Below are 19,346 nucleotides of genomic sequence, written 5' to 3' on the forward strand. Positions count from 1 at the left end.
ATTTTGAAAACAAGATGGTAGCCCTCACATATGGGTGACCTCATCAGATGAAGCCCTGTCACGGAACACTTTTGTCAAAGTTTCTAGAACTTTGACTGGCACACTGAGCATGCCCAGCATACCACTAACCCAGTAGCCACTAGGGGTCCGCCTTCAGTGTCTTTTTTTTCCGTGCAGCAGTTGTCTCGCGGTTTAGGAGCTCTGTGAGAAATTTCTCACAACTTTCCTCACAGAACTATTTGAAGTTTATCTTCTTAAAAATCCCTCACTGGGGTCCCCCATCACGCTCCATTCCCTCCGGTACTTGCGGTCGTGCCTGACAGTCACTGACCACGCGCCCGCCAAATTTTTGTCATGGTGGCCGGGTTTAGAAAATGCCTCGAGTGTCCAAGGACCATGTCCATAATGGACCCGCATGAAGTCTGTGTTTTGTGCTTAGGCTGTTGCACGCCCCGTTCGCGTCCGGCTCACGCACGGGCCTGCTCACCTCTTTGGCTCCCCTGCAGGTCCTGGGTTGGCCTCCCTAGCAGTAGTCATGAGCTCTTCCAGGCCTCGGTGTCCCGCAGCAGCGGTCGCCGGGCCTTCCTCTGCGCACCATGCCTCACACCAGAGTTTGGCGCCTTCTGTGGAGTTGGCCACTCCCCTGTGCGTGTGCGGACCGCTCAGCCTCTTGTAGGGCTGGGGGCAGGTCCTAGCTCCGCGGCACGCCCTGATTGAAGGAACTACTTAAGGAAGTTCCTGCCTGCACTTTCTTGCCTTGGCAATCGGGTCGGCATATTGCTAGATTGTCACTGCGGGCTAAACTTGTTCCAGTCTCGTTCCAGGATCCTTCTTTTCCAGCCTTATTCCTGCATCCTACTGTTCCAGTGTCCTTCTGTTCCTGTGTTCGTCTGTTGTCTCCCCAGGTAGTACCTTCGGACTGTCTCTCTGGTACTGACCTCGGCCTGATCCTTGATTCCTCTGCCTGCCTTCTGACCCCGGCCTGCCTGTGACCTCGCCTGACCTCCGGAACCTGACGTCTGCATTGTTGACCACTCCTTGGACTGACCCTCGGATTCTGACCTCTGCCTGATTTACCACATCTCCTGGATCTGGCTCTGTCCCTTGCCTTGTCATCGCCTACGCTGTTTTGGTCTTCCTTGCTCCACCTGACCTCCAGCCTCGAACACGATTGCGCTCCTCTCCTGTCTGTGGGCACACCTGTCTATCATCTCTCCAGGAGACCCTGTGAGGCCCACCTAAGTCCAAGCGGCCCGGGTCCCTACGGGCTCCACCCAGGGGGACCGCGGGCTTCCAGTGGTGAAGCTAATCCTAGCCTCTGTCTCCTCCAGTGCTCTGCCTCCTGTAGGCAGGTGCTTCCTGGTCTACCAGGGAGCAGTTCTCCACTGCTCCAGGACAAGGGTCCACCTCCGAGCGCAATATAGGCCCCTCGCACGATGTTTATTGATGCCCTAGTTGCACACAAATGACCCCCAAAGGCCATCGCGCTTGCCTGGACAAAATGGAGCAGTTATTTCCTTCAAAACGCACTGCTCCATCGATGCCAATTCAAGCACCATCGACAGTGGAGGGTCCATCGACCTCGGAGACGATTCGCCAGGAGCATCGTGGTCAGGGTGACCGTCCATCAAGGACATCAGTGTCATCGTCCTCGGTGCCGGGAAAGACTGGACCGAGCACCGAGGGAAACATCGACACCGGCACAACAGGTGTCCCCAACGATGCCGGCACCAATACCACAGTGGCATCAGCTTCCATCCAGCCACCTGCGAAGAGGGCCCAGGAGGAGGAGTCCCCATCCTCCTCTGGACCCGGGACTCCTAGGCATTCCCCACCGATACCGGTGCCAGGTACTGAGCCTCCACAGGGACCCTGTGGAAGCTCCGGTGACACCTAGCCTGCCTCCTACCCCGATTGCCGTGCCACCCATGCCGGCTTCCCGGGAGGAATTGGACCGCATGGTCCAAGAGGCAGTGCTGAAAGTCTTACAAGGCTTCCAATCGCTGCCAGCGCCGGCCCCCATACCAGCCCCGGAACCGGCTCCCTCGATGTTTGCACCGCTCCTCGAGCACCTTAATACGCTCACCTGTGCCTTATAGATTCCTCTGCCACTGGACACACTGGCATCGAGTCGTCCATCAAGGCCTCCGCAGGTCCTGATTCCAGTACCAGGTTCCTTGGAGGAGGAAGGTTCGATTCCTGGCCACATCCCTCCACGGGAACCGTTGATGCCAGAGCCCATGCCATGGCCATCGGGGCTACCAGTACCCAAGCACACCTCATCTTTCTCAGTGCCCTCAATGCCAACACTGATTCCATCGATGCCAGCATCGATTCCATTGATGCCGTCCCACCCTCTCAGCTTCAGCATACTTCCTTCTTCAGGAGTTCCACCGGGAGAAGGGGAAAGTCCCTATAATCCATGGGACGATGCATCCTCAGATAATTCTTTGCCAACTTCTGAGGACTTGCTCTCAGAGCCTTCACCACCGGAAGAAAGGCGAAGACCTCTGCTTTGCCAGTTTTGTCAAAGAGATGTCTGAGACCTAAACCATTTTCACTGGTTACGGAGGAAGATGCTCACCATAAGATGTTGGATGTCTTACAATTTGTAGATGCTCCAAAAGAAATAATAGCAATACCGGTACATGAAGTTCTTTTAGACCTCATGCACTGCCTGTAGGAACATCCAGTTACGGCACTCCCAGTCAAAAGAAAGACAGATGCCACCTACCTGGTGCAACAAGCCCCAGGTTTTCAAAAAAGTCAGCTGCCCCACCACTCTGTAGTCATGGAATCAGCTCTGAAAAAGGCTAAATGATCGTGTCCACATTCCTCTGCTCCAGGAATCGAACAGAAGGCATTGGATGCGTTGGGATGAAGAATTTTCCAAGGGTCCATGTTGATATCGCGAATTGCAGCATATCAATTATACATGACCCAATATACCAGAAATCTCTGGAAACAAGTCCAGGAAATTGGGGAGACGTTGCCTCAACAACAACAGGAGACTTTGTCCTCCATCCTACAAAAAGGAATGGAAGCAGGCAAACACGAAATCAGAGCTGCCTACAATTCTTTTGAAACAGCATCCAGAGTCTCGGCAGCAGGCATAAGTGCTAGACGCTGGGCCTGGCTTAAGGCCTCAGATCTTCGCCCAGAAGTGCAGGACAAACTTTCAGATCTACCCTGTACCGGAGACAACCTGTTCAGGGATAAGATCCAGATGGCAGTGGCCCAATTAAAGGACCATCATGAGACCCTGCGCCAGTTGTCAACTGTCTCCTCAGATGTTCCCTCTGTAACTCGCAGGGTCACACGTAGGGAACCAAAGAAACAATTCTACAGGCCACGCAGATATTACCTTCCTGCATCCCATGCACAACCAGCTCGGGCACCTCAGAGGGGATATGCGTGCCAAACGAAAACATCTAGACCACAGCCAGCTCCACAAGCTGGCCCTGTGACTGGATTTTGTCTCTTATCCAGAAAGCAGCAGCCATATTCCAGTGGGGGGCCGCCTTTGCCACTTTGCAACAAGTTGGCATCCAATCACCACGGACCAGTGGGTTTTGACTATCGTAACCCACGGTTAACATCTAAATTTTTCAAAAATACCCCCGGACTTCCCACCCAATTCATCCTGGAGCTGGGACGACCACACAGGAAAACTCAAGTCAGAGCTCTCAACCCTTCTGTCGGTCAGAGCCATGGAACCGGTTCCACCGAATCAGCAAGGAAAAGGGTTCTACTCCAGATATTTCCTAATTCCAAAAAAGACCGGCGGCTTCCAACCTATTCTGGAACTCCGTGCCTTGAATACATTTCTTCGCAAGGAATGGTTCAGAATGGTATCCCTGGGCACTATGCTTCCTCTACTTCAACAAGGGGATTGGCTCTGCTCTCTGGACCTTCAAGACGCATTCGCCCGTATTGCGATCTCCCCTCCTCATCGCAAGTATCTGCGATTCATGGTGGGTCACAGTCATTATCAATACAAGGTACTACCATTCGGCCTAGCCTCAGCGCCTCAAGTTTTTACGAAGTGCTGGCAGTCGTGGCTGCGTAGTTACACAGCAAAGGCGTATACGTTTTTCTATACCTGGACGACTAGCTCATAAAAAGCCAGTCAAAACAAGGAGCCCTCTACTCTCTTGGTCTCACCATAAGGCTTCTAAACTCATTGGGATTTCTAATCAATCCCAGTTGACACCATCTCATCTTCTCTCCTTTACAGGAGCAGACCTAGACACAACACTGTACAGAGCATTCTTACCCAACGACCGTGCGATTACGCTGTCCAACCTTCGCCGTCGGAAGAGGGCCTCAGCTGGCCAGCTACTCAGGTTACTCAGCCACATGGCATCAACAGTCCATGTCACCCCTATGGCACTTCTTGCAATGAGAGTGACCTAATGGACTCTAAAATCCTCTTGACAACAAGCTACTCAACCGCTGTCGTCTCTGGTACACATAGCCAGCCAGCTTCATCTGTCCCTTGCCTGGTGGACACACAAAGCCAACTTACAAGTGGGTCTTCCTTTCCAGCAACCGGCTCCTCAGGTGACCTTAACTATGGATGCCTCCAACCAAGGCCTTCAAACTCAAGAGACTTGGACAACAGCCGAAGCAACTCATCAAATCAACTTTCTGGAGCTTCGAGCGATGCGGTACACCCTTTATGCATTTCAGGACTGCCTTTCCAACAAAGTTGTCCTGATTCAAACAGACAACCAATTTGCAATGTGGTACCTGAATAAACAGGGGGGCACGGGTTCTTATCTGCTCTGCCAGGAGGTGGCGCAGATTTGGTCCTGGGCCCTGTCACATTCCATTTTTCTGCAAGCCACATCTAGCGGGCACTCAGAATGCACTGGCAGACTGCCTCAGCCGACGTTTCCAGCCCCACGAATGGTCTCTGAATCCCTTGGTTGCGAGCAGAATCTTCCACCAATGGGGGTCATCCGACCATCAACCTCTTTGCATCCAGTCAGAACCACAAAGTGGAATGCTTCTGCTCTCTGCACAGGGACCGGCAAGCACCAGCCGGGGATGCCTTCACCTGTCCCTGGAACAAAGGCCTGCTTTATGCATATCCTCCGATTCCGCTAATAAGACTCTCGTGAAGCTACACAGAGGACTGGGGTTTAATGATTCTCATAGCCCCCTATTGGCCGTGCCAAATTTGGTTTCCCATACTTCTCAACCTTTCTGTCCAGGACCCCATTCGCCTGGGTACGTCGCCCAACCTCATAACACAGAATCACGGCAAGTTACGCCACCTGAACCTCCAGGCCCTCTCTCTGGCGCCCTGGATGTTGAAAGGCTGATACTATAACCGCTCTCAACCTTTCAAACTGACGCTTATCTCAGTCCTAGTAGCTTCACGAAGCCTTCCACACAGAAATCCTACTGCTCTAATTGGAAAAGATTTACTCTTGTGGTGCATACAGAAGGCTTGGATCCCTTTTCTTGCCCCACATCGAGTCTGTTTAGATATCTGTGGCACCTCTCGGAAACTGGTCTTCAGACATCATTATCCAAGTTGCACCTTAGTGCCATCTCTGCTTACCATCAAGGAATAGGGGATGCCCCAATAATGGCAGAACCCCTGGTGAGTCGCTTCATGAGAGACTTATTACAGCTTAAGTCTTCTCTATGGCCACCGGTCGTGACATGGGACCTCAATGTGGTACTTGCAGGGCTTATGCATACTCCTTTTGAGCCCTTGCACTCCTGCAAACTCAGATACCTTACATGGAAAGTTCTCGTCCTAGCAGCCATCATGTCTGCTCGCAGGGTAAGTGAGTTACAGGCCCTTGTAACCTACTCACCCTATACAAGGTTCCTCCATGACCGGGTGGTTCTCCACACTCACCCTAAATTCCTTACTAAGGTAGTAACTGATTTCCATTTAAATCAGTCCACAGCCTTGCCCACTTTCTTTCCAAGACCTCACGCTCACCCAGGTGAGGGAGCTCTCCACACCTTGGACTGTAAGCGTGCTCTTGCGTTTTACTTAGACCACACTACAGCCCATAGGAAGTCCACCCAACTCTTTAAATCTTTTATTCAGAACAAACTTAGGAATGTGGTGGGCAAGCAAACACTGTCAAACTGGTTGGCAGACTGCATTGCATTCTGTTACCAGCAAGCAGGCCTTCCACTACAGGGATGAGTGAAGGCACACTCAGTCAGAGCAATGGCAACGTCAGTAGCACACTACCGTTCAGTACCAATTGCTGACATCTGCAGGGCTGCGACATGGAGCTCTCTCCACACCTTCGCAACTCACTACTGCCTAGATAAGGCTGGACAACAGGATTCTGTCTTTGGCCATTCTGTCCTAAGAAATTTGTTCCCAGTATAGGAACCCAACTCGTCCTACCTCGACCTGCTGTGAATTTCAGGCTGCCTCATCCTTGCCAACAGCATCCCAGTTGTTGTGCCTCTTGGCCTCATATGTATGACTCAGCATGTAGCTTGTTATTCACCCATATGTGAGGACTACCATCCTGCTTGTCCTGGGAGAAAGCAGAGTTGCTTACCTGTAACAAATGTTCTCCCAGGACAGCAGGATGTTAGTCCTCACGAAACCCACCCGCCACCCTGCGGAGTTGGGTTCGCTTACGTTTTATTATTTTATTTTTCGCTCGTACTTTTGCTGCAAACGAGATCGAAGGGGAACCCCTGGTGGCTACAGGGTTAGTGGCATGCTGGGCATGCTCAGTGTACCAGTCAAAGTTCTAGAATCTTTGACAAAAGTTTTCCGTGACAGGGCTCCATCTGATGATGTCACCATATGTGAGAACTAACATCCTGCTGTCCTGGGAGAGAACACCTGTTACAGGTAAGCCAACTCCTGCTTTATTCGGTGGACCTCATGAGAAGAGGGCAGCTTCACACTCCTCATTATCCATGTAATCAGCAGATGGTCCCTCTTCAGCCTTTTGGTTGAAAGGTCAACAGGTTCCAAAGGGGCGTTGTGCTCATTCTACAAGGGCTCAACTGCCTCTTATGCAGAGTCCTACAGCTCCTCGCTGCGGAGAACATCTGTAAGGCCACTTTTGGGGGGGTCTTTACATTTTCTCATAGGCGCTATGATTGGAATGTGTAAGCCAAGGAGAGATACTGCCTTGGGGTAGAAAATTCTTGGGGCAGCCTGTCCTTCTTCCCACCCATGTTGGAATGGGCTTGGGTACGTCCCCCACTATTCTGGACTAGTGCAGCAGGATAATAAAAAGTGAAATTTAGTTTTACCTGTTAATTTCCTTTCTTGAGCCTGCTTCACCAGTCCAGGAGCCTGCACTGTATCCTTGGTAATCGACCTTGGGTTTGGCAGAACATTGAGTTCCACCTTCAAGGTGAGTCTGAGGCTGCTGCTTCTGTGCTGTTTATCTCTCCTGGAATGCTGCTTGGCATGTGCGGAAATGCGTGAGATGTTGTCCCTGTTCAGCAGAGATTGCTTTCTAGGCAGGATGGACAGACAGGAGATATTCTTCTCTCTCTCCTTTTTTATGAAGTCCCTATTTATTGTTCTGAAAGTTAATTGTGGTTGTAGGGGCAGTTGGTATTTTCTGTGCTTTGACATTATTGCCAGTGTAGTGATAATGTCACTGAAAAAGGATGTGCCCTCTGCTAGTAGACGGAGATAACCCATTAGTCTTGACTGGTATAGCAGAATTCAAGGAAAAAAATTAACAGGTAAGACTAAATTTCACCGGGCACCTTGTCACGGATATGGCCAAGCCTGGCCAAATTGATGTGGGAGACTAGGGATCTTCTAAAAATAAATGCATTTGTGGCAGTGGGACAGAGATCAGGGCATTGCTCCTCTCTTGCCTGCCTGCCCTAAAGAGAATCATTGGTGGAAGTGTGAGATGCACAAATGTGCCCCCAGGATCCCCTCACTCACCCGCTCATTCAATGAAGCAGGAGAAAACAACCAGCCTTCCAGCACATCCTTGGTCCCCTCCGCAGCTGGGCCAAAGAATCGCACTTTGAATCATGTGCTTCGAAGGGCGACGCTTGGGCCCGATAAAAGAGGGAAGAAAGAAGGGGCTTCAGGTGCTGCAGAACTGTCCCGTCTCCTCTCATTTCATTTAATGTGTGGGTGAGTGAGGGGCTCTGAGGAGAGGGGAGGAAGATGCAGAGTGACTTGGCAATTGCACGGGGGAGGGTGAAGGGAGGGAGGGTATGATCTGAGGATTGCAGGAGGAGGGAGGGACACAGTGAACTGAGGATGGAGGAAGGGAGGGAAAGAGTGAACTGGAAATTAGGGCAGTGGGAGGGAGTGAGTGAACTGGGAATTGTGGGAGAGGAGGGATGGAGTGAACTGGAGTTAGGAAGGGAATGAACTGGGGATCATGGTGAGAAGGGAGAAAGGGATGGGATGGGGCAAACATGAACCAGCGTGAGTGAGTGATTTGTGGGAAGAGAGAGAGGGTTTTGATGGGGAAGGAGTCGGTATGAATGAAGGGATCAAATGGCGGTTGGGAGAAGAAAGTGAAAGAGGGAAAGTGAGCTATCAAAGGGGCTTATTCTCCCTTTGGAGAGGGATAGAGGGGAAGGAGGTATGATCGTGGGTTTTGGCTTTCTTCCTTCACCTCATTCCAATCTTCCCTCCTTCTCCTCTTCTCCTATCCTTAGTCTTCCTTCTTTCCTCCTCCTTTTTCTTATCCCAGTCTTCCCCCTTCTCTTCCACGCCTTCCCAAAAACTTCCTTGCTTCCCACCTTCCTAGCCCTAATCCTTCTTCCTCCATCCCACTTCTGATCCCACTTTTCTTCCCTCCCTCGCTTCCTCTCATCCTCTCCTCCCTCTTCTTCTGTCCTCCTCCATTACTTATCTCTCTATCCCTCCTGCCTATGATTCCTTTATCATTTCCCTCCTCTCCAATCGCCTTTTCCATTCCTAAATCTCTTCATTTCCTTCCACCCCAGCCTTAATCGCTAAAAATCCATTTTTTCTTCAAATAAAGAATCAAATAAATTAACTGTACTCAGAAATGTCTCAAGCAACTTTTAAAAAAAAAAGTTTAAAAAAAAGACATTTATTTAAATTTAAAATATTATACAAAACTATGCAAATTTGCCACATAATTGCCGAATAATTTCCAAAAACCTATCATAGAATTTGCCAACTCTTGCTGCAGAATCTTGAACCAATATAGATCAGAACCAAACTGTACTAGAGCAAGGGTCCTGGATTTCACAAGGGCTAACTTTAAGAAAATTAATAACCTTCAGGCCGATACAGTACAGTGCGCTCCATCGCTGCTCTTGGACGTGCGTTTTCCCTTACCCCTTATTCAGTAAGGGGCGGAAAACGTGCGTCCAACCCGCGGCACTTAATAGCGCCCTCAACATGCAAATGCATGTTGATGGCCGTATTAGGTATTCCCGCACGATACAGAAAGTAAAATGTGCAGCCAAGCCGCATATTTTACTTTAAGAAATTAGCGCCTACCCAAAGGTAGGCGCTAGTTTCTGCCGGCACTGGGAAAGTGCACAGAAAACTGCTTTTCTGTGCACCCTCCGACTTAATATCAAGGCGATATTAAGCCGGAGGTCCCGAAGGGTAAAAAAAGTAAAAAAAAAAAAAATGTAAAATGGGCCGGCGGCTGTCGAGTCGAAAACCGAACGCTCAATTTTGCCAGTGTCCGGTTTCCGAGCCCGTGGCTGTCAGCGGGCTCGAGAACTGATGCCGGCAAAATTGAGCGTCGGCTGTCAAACCCACTGACAGCCGCCGCTCCAGGCTAAAAGGAGGCGCTATGGACGCGCTAGTGTCCCTAGCGCCTCCACCTAATTTAAATACTGAATTGCGTGCACCAGCGAGTGGCTGGTGAGCACGCTGGGAGAGCGGGCATTTGTCCGCTCTCCCGCGGACTTTACTGAATCGGCCTGCTTATCAGGAGTAGGGATCTAAGAGAGCAACTATGGCCAGCAATAGAAAGGAGTATTGGAATGGCAATCATTTATTGTGTCATGCATGTTACAAAGGAAAAGAGAATGAAGAGAGATCACTATGGATCGCCAAAGTAGTAGGGGGGAAAGTAAGAGGAAACAGGATAGCTTCAAGAAATACAATCAAATTCAGAAAGAAGAGTACAGGCCAAAATTACCAAGCGAAACAAAGCAAGGTAAGAAGGATAGTTAGGAAAAGACTGAAATGGAGTAGCATATTGTTGAGTCAGTAATGGTAGCAATAAAACATTCTTTAAGTATTACTAAACAGAAAAATCTCTTTTAACATACCTATCACTTTTAAATATTGGGTCAGCACAAATTGAAATCTTCCACCTATGCTACAGATTTTGGAGTAATAATTGATTCTGATTCTTAATATGAAAAAAGCACATTAACCTTAAAATTAGAGAGGGCTATAATAAGTACATAACCACTAAAACAATTAAAGCCTCTCCTCAATCATAATGATTTTTGATCTGTGCTCCAAACATTAATTTTTCTAATTTAGATGATTGTAATGAGTTTTTCTGTAAGTACTTGAGACCACTCCAGTTACTCCAAAAAGCTACAGCAATAGTCTTAGCAGGTAGAAGAAAATATGACCACATTACTCCTACATTAATTACATTGCACTGATTAATGATAAAATCTAGGATTAATTACAAAGTCTTATGCTTAATACACAAATCACTGGATAATAAGGTTGAATGGCTAAATGCATCCATTCATTTACATATCCCTCAACAAAATTTAAGATCTGCTAACAAAGACTTGCTGTGGATCCCCTCAGTTTGAACTGCACATCTGAGCAAAGTAAGAGTGAGAGCCATTTCAGTCGCTGGTCCTAAATTGTGGAACTCACTGCCCGAGAAATTAAAGATGCAAAGGACTTTTCTGTTTTTAAGAAAGGATTGAAGACATGACTTTTTAAATCAGCTCATGATATTAATACTTAAAATTAGGGCTTTTCTATACTGGGCGGCATGAAGCGTTAGAAATTGGAAACTGGATGATTAATTGGTGTCCTTGACTTTTATTTTATTTAATCTTATGTTATTATATTTAATTTTAAGTTTTTATCTTAATTTGATTTATTTTATTTTGTTTTTTTATATTGTTTCTTACCTTTGATGGCTTGCTTTATATTGATGTTATTTATTTGTATATCTTAATTTGTATTTCCTAATTTTATGTACCTGCCAATTATTTTATTTTATATTGTAAACCGTTGTGATTGATTACAGAACAGCGGCATACAAGCACAATAAATAACTGAAAAGAGGACAAGCAAAAGGGGATTAGTAAGAACCAAAGGGTAGAATGAGTTTAAAGATGATGAGGATCTGAAGAAAGCAAATATCTTAAACAAATATTTTTGCTCAATATTCAGATTAGAGAGGGAGGGTGAGGGGCAATAAGCAGAGATATCAGGGGCTGTAGGGTGATCATATTTCTAGAAGCTGAGGAAATAGTATACATATCACAATTTTGCCTGCTGCACAGTCTTCCCATTACCAGGGGTCCTCAGAGAGCCTTGCGAGCCTTTTTGAAAGTTACCTCCTCGCTAATTACATAACATCCAAGCTTGAGCCCTAATTAACCCAGTCTGTCCAGTCCCTCAGTGCCTCTTTATTGAGTCACCTCAGCTCTCTGACCTGGCCAGCCTTGTAGCCTTCTACCTTATCTAGCCTTATGGCCTGCAAGACTTCTGCCTTGCCTAGCATTGTAGCCTCTGGACCTTCTGCTTGCCTAGCCTTGTGGTCTCCAGGCCTTGTGGCCTCTGGGCCTTCTGTGTTTTCTGTTCTGTTTGGCCTTGTCCTGTCTGGATCTTGTCTAGTTCTTGTCTAGTCCTGTCCTTATCTTGCCCAGCCCTGTTTTTTCCTTATCTGTTTCCCTGGCCTTGCCCCCAGTCTGTGCTCTGTAACTAATCCAGCCTGTTTTCTGTATTCAGCCCCCAGTCTGAGCTCTGCATCCATTCCCCAGCCAGTACCTAGACCCAGCTCCTAGCCCATCCCCAGCTTCCAGTCTGTGCTTGAATCCAGCCCCTGCTGTGATGTTCAGGAGGAGACAAGCCCCCAGAACCCATGGGATCAATCTGCGGGGAAAGGGACTGGCTAGGGAGAAGATTAGCACCAGCCCAGCTCTGCATCCTGCACTACTTCTGCAGTGGTGCAGTGGTGCACTCTGACTCCAACCTGCAGCCCTCTGACAGAATGAAGAGGCCAAACAATCCACGCAGGAGTGGGTGCAGGGCTTCCTGCCAATCCAGTAAGTCTGGAACTGATTTTAATTATTACTGACACTAACAATCATGTTCCTCACCCAGCAATTCCATCCATTCTAGATTGTATGTGTCACTAAGTTTGCTGTCAAACTTAGAACCCACCAACTTTCCCTGAATGCTTTCACAGTTATAAGAACATAAAAAGTGCCATACTGGGTTAGATCAAGGATCCATCAAGCCCAGTATTCTGTTTCCAACAGTAGCCAATCCAAGACACAAGTACATACTGTTGCTTATTAATTAATAGCAGTTCATGGATTTTCCTCTGGGAACTTATCCAAACCTTTTTTAAACTCAGTTACACTAACTGCTGTAACCACATCCTCTGGCAATGAATTCCAGAGCTTAACTGTGCCCTGAGTGAAAAAGAATTTTCTTCGATTTGCTTTAAATGAGCTTTTTGCTAACTTCATGGAGTACCCCCTAGTCCTTCTATTATCTGAGAGAGTAAATAACCAATTTACATTAACTTTTTCAAGTCCTTTAATGATTTTGTAGACCTCTACCATATCCCCTCTAAGTCGTCTCTTCTCCAAAGTGAACAGCCCTAACTTCCTTATCCTGCCTCATAGGACAGCCATTCCATGCCACTTATTTTGGTTGCACTTCTCCGCACTTTCTCCAGTGCAACTATCTCTTTTTTGAGATGCTGCAACAAGAATTGCACACAGTATTCAAAATGCAGTCTCACCATGGAGTGATTCAGAGGCATTATGAAATCCATCATTTTATTTGCCATTTCCTTCTTAATAATTCCTAACATTCTGTTTGCTTTTTTGATCTTCAAAGTACATGGAGCCAACGATTTCAATGTATTATCCACTATGACGTCTAGATCTCTTTCCTAGTTGGTAACTCCTAAGATAGAACCTAACATTGTGTAACTACAGCAAGGGTTGTTTTTCCCTACATGCATCACTTTGCACTTGTTCACATTAAATTTCATCTGGCATTTGGAAGCCCAATCTTCCAGTCTCGCAAGGTCCTCCTGCAATTTACCACAATCCGCTTGAGATTTAATTACTCTGCATAATTTTGTGTCATCGTCAAATTTGATCATCTCATTCATCATACCCCTTTCCAGATCATTTGTAAATATATTAAAAAGCACTGGTCCAAGTACAGACCCCTTAGGCACTCCACTGTTTACCTTTTCCACTGTGAAAACAGACCATTTAATCCAACTCTTTGTTTCCTGTCTTTTAACCAGCTTGCAATCCACAAAAGGATATTGCCTCCTATCCCATGACTTTTCAGTTTTCTTAGAAGCCTCTCAAGTGGGACTTTGTCAAATGCCTTCTGAAAATCCAAATACACCACATCTACCAGTTCACCTTTGTCACTCCTTCAGAAAAATGTAGGAGATTTGTGAGGCAAGACTTCCCTTGAGTAAATCCATGCTGGCTGTGTCCCATTAAACCATATCTATCTAAATGTTTTGTAAATTTATTCTTTATAAAGTTTCCACAATTTTTCCCGGCACTGAAGACAGGCTCATCGGATATCTTCTTAACCCAGCCAAGTGAAAATGCAAAAAGTATCAGTATGCTAACCCTCACTTCGCACAGACCCACTTTAATTGTGGGGTTTTAATTAGTGACTGGTTTTATACAATCTTATGAAAGAGAACCTAGCCCAGATACTTTGAAACCTTCAGCACACACAGCCACAACTAAAACTAGCCAATCGAAGTTAAAGTCAGTACCTGTGGGTGTAAAAGCTGCTTTACAGTCTGGCACCCTTTCTCTTTTTCTGCCCCATGTCAGATTACCACCATTCCTAAGCCAGCTCCTGATATGCAAACCTTAGATTCTAACAGCAGGGAAGCTGCCTCTCAAGACGTACCCAGCATAGCCTCTTTGGAAATCACAGCCATAAATTGCTAGAAATTTTTTAAAAATTTACCTGCAAAGGCAAAATGTGTTCCTAGATCCAGTCAGAACAATCAGGAGCCAGTTAATGCACTGGGTAACCCTGCTCCTGAATTTTGAAACAGGGAAAGCTAATTGATTCTGCCTCTAGAATTCAGCTCCCCTCAGCTGTAGGCAACAAGCTGTTAACAGCTTCAGCTCCTGACTCTTAGCAGGGTAATGTGCATCATTCTCACCTCTTTCATTTGTGAATCCCCTCTGAGGGAACAAGGCTTTGAGACTAGCTCCATTCCAGCTGCGCAGAATCCTCTCCAGTTTCCTGTTCCCACATCTGCAGTTCTGTTTTCAGGGATGTCCAGTGCCTCAGTTCAGCCATTAAACAATGTGGAAACACCATTAATTCCTTCTACACATCCTATCTTATCTTCCCAACCTGAAGGAAATAGTAATTCCATCTGAAGTCCTGCTAGTCTCAGCTGTGCCTCAGCTCCAGGAGGAATCCATTCCATTCATTCTACTCCAGGATAGTCAGGAGGAGACAAGCCCCCAGAACCCATGGGATCAATCTGCGGGGAAAGGGACTGACTAGGGAGAAGACTAGCACCAGCCCAGCTCTGCAGATCCTCTTCTGAGGAATTCCATTTCGGCCATTCCAGCCAAACCAGCCCAGCCACCCAACACTGAGGGGATGCTATTCCAGCCACCTAGCACCAAGGAGATGCTGCTCCAGTCACCCAGGACCAAGAAGATGCTGAAATAGCCATGCAGCGCCAAAGGGATGCCAGCACAGCCATCCAGCACCAGAGAGACCCTGGCCCAACAACCCAGGTCCAGAGAAATCCTGAACCAGCTACCTAAGGCCAGAGAAACCCTAGTCCAACTACCTGTTGCCAGAGAGACATCCATTCAGCCACCCAGTGCCCGAAAGATGCGGGCCCTATCCAGCGCTCAAGAGATGTGGGCACAGCCACCCAATGCCCAAGAAACTTCAGTGCTTCTTCATTGAGTGTATAAATTACCTCACTTTGTAAAGGCGCTTCTCTGCATATATAGGACACAAGGATATTACACAGAATTTAGTAGGAGCAAATATAAATTTATTATTGCATATCCTTAGGAGATACAAGACAGCCAGACCTACAACACAGGTAGAGCATTAATGCCTGTCTCTCTCCTAGTATATCATGAGGGCTGCATTTTATAGGTTTAAACAATACAGAAATGCCTATGAGCTATGATGATAATCACTTACGCAGTATGACATAGTGAAATAGGATAAACTAAAAACTACTTTAACCTGAAACATCTCCACCCACATTAAGGCCCCCTTTAAGACCAGCCTTGCATTTGCCAGATGTGAGCAGCAATCTTCTGAGGTTCTTTGTCCTGTCAATATGTCAATCTTGTCAATCTGCCTTCCATCCTCATGGGGCATTAGGAAACTCTGATTTCAGTTGGGCCCCTCAATTTGAGACGGTAGCCTGAGAATGTGGCCTCAGCCATTTGCCATCTGTAACCTCATGACCTTCTAGCATAGGCTTTGAAGAGCCTAAATGTATTCCAGATGTCTTCCAAAGTCTTGAATCTAAGGTCAGTTAAAGCTTTTTTTCTATGGCCAGAGTTGCAGGTAGGCCACAGACAATGAAGGCTTCTGGGTAACTGAGTGAGCCAAAGTCTTAGCAATAGTCTCCATATTAGGCTGCCCATATATCATTTCCCTCTTGTGCCACCTTCAAATGGCAAGAGTGGCACACCAACAGATCCACGTCGATGGGCCATAGAAAAGGGGGCCTAAAAAGTGTTTCCTAGTAACTAACCTTGGTATTTATCAGGTGTAGAGAACAGGTGTGTGTGTCCCTCTAGATTCCTAATTGGTGTAAATGATACTCATATAAGCATAGGCATTCACTAATTAATCAAACAATAACATTAAAACTGAATTACAATAGAGATCATCCAATGCTATAGTTGAGCTGCAAGTGTGATAATAATATCATAACTTTAGTCTTAAACTAGAGATTAAATTGCATAAGGAAGAAATACCATATTTAAACTAATAGTCTAAAGAGAAAGGACTTGTTCTTAATAATCACATACTATTAAATCAAATAATAATATAACTAGCATAAAGATAGGAGAGAACTAAAAATCATTAAAGAAGAAAGTATGCATATTCTTGCTACACTGTTTATAATGGGTGAGTCTGTGCAAGGAGAACTGTTTCATACTGAGAACCAGGGATAGAAGTAGATAGATGTAGCAGAGAGAAGGAGGAGTGCGAATATGTGATAGAAGAGAGAAAGAACATTGAAAACAACAAGAGCCAAAATCAGTTTAAAGAAGATAGGAAATACAGAAAATACTAACTTACGCAGCTAAGAAATTGAAGGAAGCCATGAGAATAGCGAGTAAAGCCATGAATCAGCAGCAGAATTAATACCACCTTGTGCATACATAATATGAGACAGATTACAAAGGTGTTGGAAAACATATGACATGTTATGTTCATAAGCCACAGTGGGAATATAGGTACAACATGCAGTGCCAATGATAACACAGACTCCACCCTTAGAAGCAAGAATAGAATCTAAGACTAGACGATTCTGCTGAGTAGTGATTGCAGTTGCCCGAAGTTCAGCATTAATAGCAATAAGTCCAGCAGTAGTTAAATTAACAAACTGCATAAATTGATAACGGATAGTCTGAATCCATTTGGCATTTGCAGCAGCTTGGACACCAGGTGTCAGCCAAGAAGCAAAAAATATTTCAGTTCGGCTAAACAGTTTAAATACATCAGGTACATCAGTTGGAGTAAGATAAGCAGAACGACGCACATGATTTGAAAATACAGAAGGTGAGAATATAGAAAGGGGAGAAATAAACACAGGAGCAGCTAAAATCACCATAGCACAAGTACCACGCCATCGGAATGGAAGAAACGGATAGACAGAAATACCACATTGCCAGAAAACATCCATGAGAGGCTGTGAACCAAATTCTAGATACATAGCATGATAGACAGTATCACAAGAAGAGATACCTAAAAAAGGTCCAGTACCATTTTCTGAAAAGCAAAAGGGGAAATGGGTAAGCGCAGTATGAAACAAAGGGCCTGGAAAAGGAGGTGGCCAGGTATTAACAACAGAAGCAAAATGAGAAAACGTACAGGTAGGTGAAGGGAGTATAGGAATAGGAGAAACACACAGTGTAGGTGCTACAGAAGTTCCACAAATAGTCCATTTTTCTCTCTCTCTACAAGAATAAGTAAGATAACTAAGCTGACTGAGTAAATGCTGAGGACAAGGAGGGGAAGTCTCATTAAGAACAGATGCATTCCACAAGAAAAGCATAGCAGAAGGGGAAAAACCAAATTTAGTATGTTGATTAGGGTTAGAAGCAGGGGGAATAGAATAAGGAGGTCCAAAGGTGTGATTAACATAAAAAAAGCAGCAGAAGAAGAAATAAGGGAAGAGACTTGTGTTGGAGTGCCAGCAATTGGACAGGCAAGAGCATGATAATAGCAGGAAACATTTGAAGGAGATAATGGTATAGTAAGAACAAAACCTGCCATTTGAGTAGTATGGAAATGTTGAGAACAAGCAATACAAGGAGTGTTAGGGTATGATGTAATAGAATGTTTATACATTGATACCACATATTGGTAGAAAAAGGTGTGTGTGTGGGTAAAGAGAAATTAAGCAAAAGGTCAGGGGAAAGAAGCATAACAGAGAAAGGAGGGAAAAAGAGTAAAGAGAAGACAGATAGATACATGATTTCTAAAAATTATTACCACTAACAATGAATCTAATAGATCTATTAGGAAGAAAACAAAAATAATGATTAGCGAACTTAATACCTTTTCTAGTTTAAAATATAATAAAGAAAGAAAACATGCACCTACTAAATGATACTCCAATTGTTCAAAGATCAGTCCTTCAAAGAACAAAAAGGTCCTTAGATACTCCTAAGAATCCTACAGAATAAAATAAAGTCAGTTCAAACCAGTGAGGCTGCAGAAGCAGATATGAAAGAATAAAGTCTCAGCAAATAGCCTCTGTGCTTGGACACGGCCTCAAGTCAGCTAAGTGTGTGAAGGTAGTGTCAGCATCTAAGCGAGCAGCTGTAGGAGTTAACGTTGTTATTCTGTATGGTCCACTGTACAACGGATCTTTCCACGTTCGGTGGGTAAAGTTGCGTCGATAGACTAAATCTCCTGCAGAACAACAAATGTAGCATTACTCCACTAGAATAGGAACAAGGAGGGAGCAAAATATTACAGACCTATTAGTTTAACATTAGTGGTGTGACAGCACCCAAGCTCTGGAAGTCTCTCACAGAAGAGCTTGCCAAATGTTCAGGAAGCATGTGCAAGCATAGTTTTTCTTTCAAACCTTTAATGGGCAGTATCAATAACTGGGCATTCCAGAAGAGTCAGACTCTGAGTCACCCAGCACCGTAATCTCCCTGTTCCTTTCCTAACTAAGGGCCGGATTTTAAGAGGTACGTGCGAGCGTATATTTGTGCACGCAACCTGGTGCGCACAAATGTACGCCCAATTTTATAACAAGCACGCGCAGCCGCACACATTATAAAATCCGGGGTTGGCGCACGCAAGGGGGTGCACACTTGTGCACCTTGCACGCACCGAGTCCTAGGGGAGCCCCGATGGCTTTCCCTATTCCCTCCGAGGCTGCTCCGAAATCCGTCCCCCCCTTCCCCTACCTAACCCGCACCCCAGCCCTACCTAAACCCCCCATACCTTTGTTATGCAAGTTGCGCCTGCCGGCCAAGTGCCAACACGCAATCCCCTGGCCTAGAGGCCCTATGGAGGCCTCTGGCCATGCCCCTGCCCCTTTTTTCAAGTCCCGAGACATACGTGCGTCCCAGGGCTTGCACACGTCCCAGGGCTTATGCAAAATAGGTTCGGCGCATATAACCCCCGTACACACATAAGGCCAGCTGGATTTACGCGCAAGGGGCAGATTTTTAATCTTATGCACGCAGGTTACATTTGTGCGCACTACCCAGCGCGTTCAAATGTACACCCGATTTTATAACATGCGCGCGCCACCGCGCGCATGTTATAAAATCCAGAGTCGGCGCACGCAAGGGGGTGCGCACTTGTGCACCTTGCACACGCCGAGCCCTAGGGGAGGCCCGATGGCTTTCCCTGTTCCCTCCGAGGCCACTCCTTCCTTCGGAGCGGCCTCGGAGGGACTGTTCCT

At 46.2% G+C, this 19,346-nt stretch overlaps 2 protein-coding genes across 6 annotated transcripts in view; one reads left to right on the forward strand and one right to left on the reverse strand.

Moving 5' to 3' along the window:
- The window catches only part of WDR17 (WD repeat domain 17), a 533,217-nt gene that overhangs the window by 501,653 nt on the left and 12,218 nt on the right, over positions 1-19,346 (forward strand). The gene's annotated exons all lie outside the window — the stretch shown is intronic.
- Positions 17,021-19,346, reverse strand: part of SPATA4 (spermatogenesis associated 4) — a 275,379-nt gene continuing 273,053 nt past the window's right edge. The window contains exon 7 of the mRNA XM_029578517.1: positions 17,021-18,334. The gene's annotated coding sequence lies outside the window, so the exon portion shown is untranslated. The remainder of the gene's footprint in view (positions 18,335-19,346) is intronic.

The sequence above is a fragment of the Rhinatrema bivittatum genome, chromosome 1 (genome assembly GCF_901001135.1).
Source record: "Rhinatrema bivittatum chromosome 1, aRhiBiv1.1, whole genome shotgun sequence".
Taxonomy (NCBI): Eukaryota; Metazoa; Chordata; class Amphibia; order Gymnophiona; family Rhinatrematidae; genus Rhinatrema; species Rhinatrema bivittatum.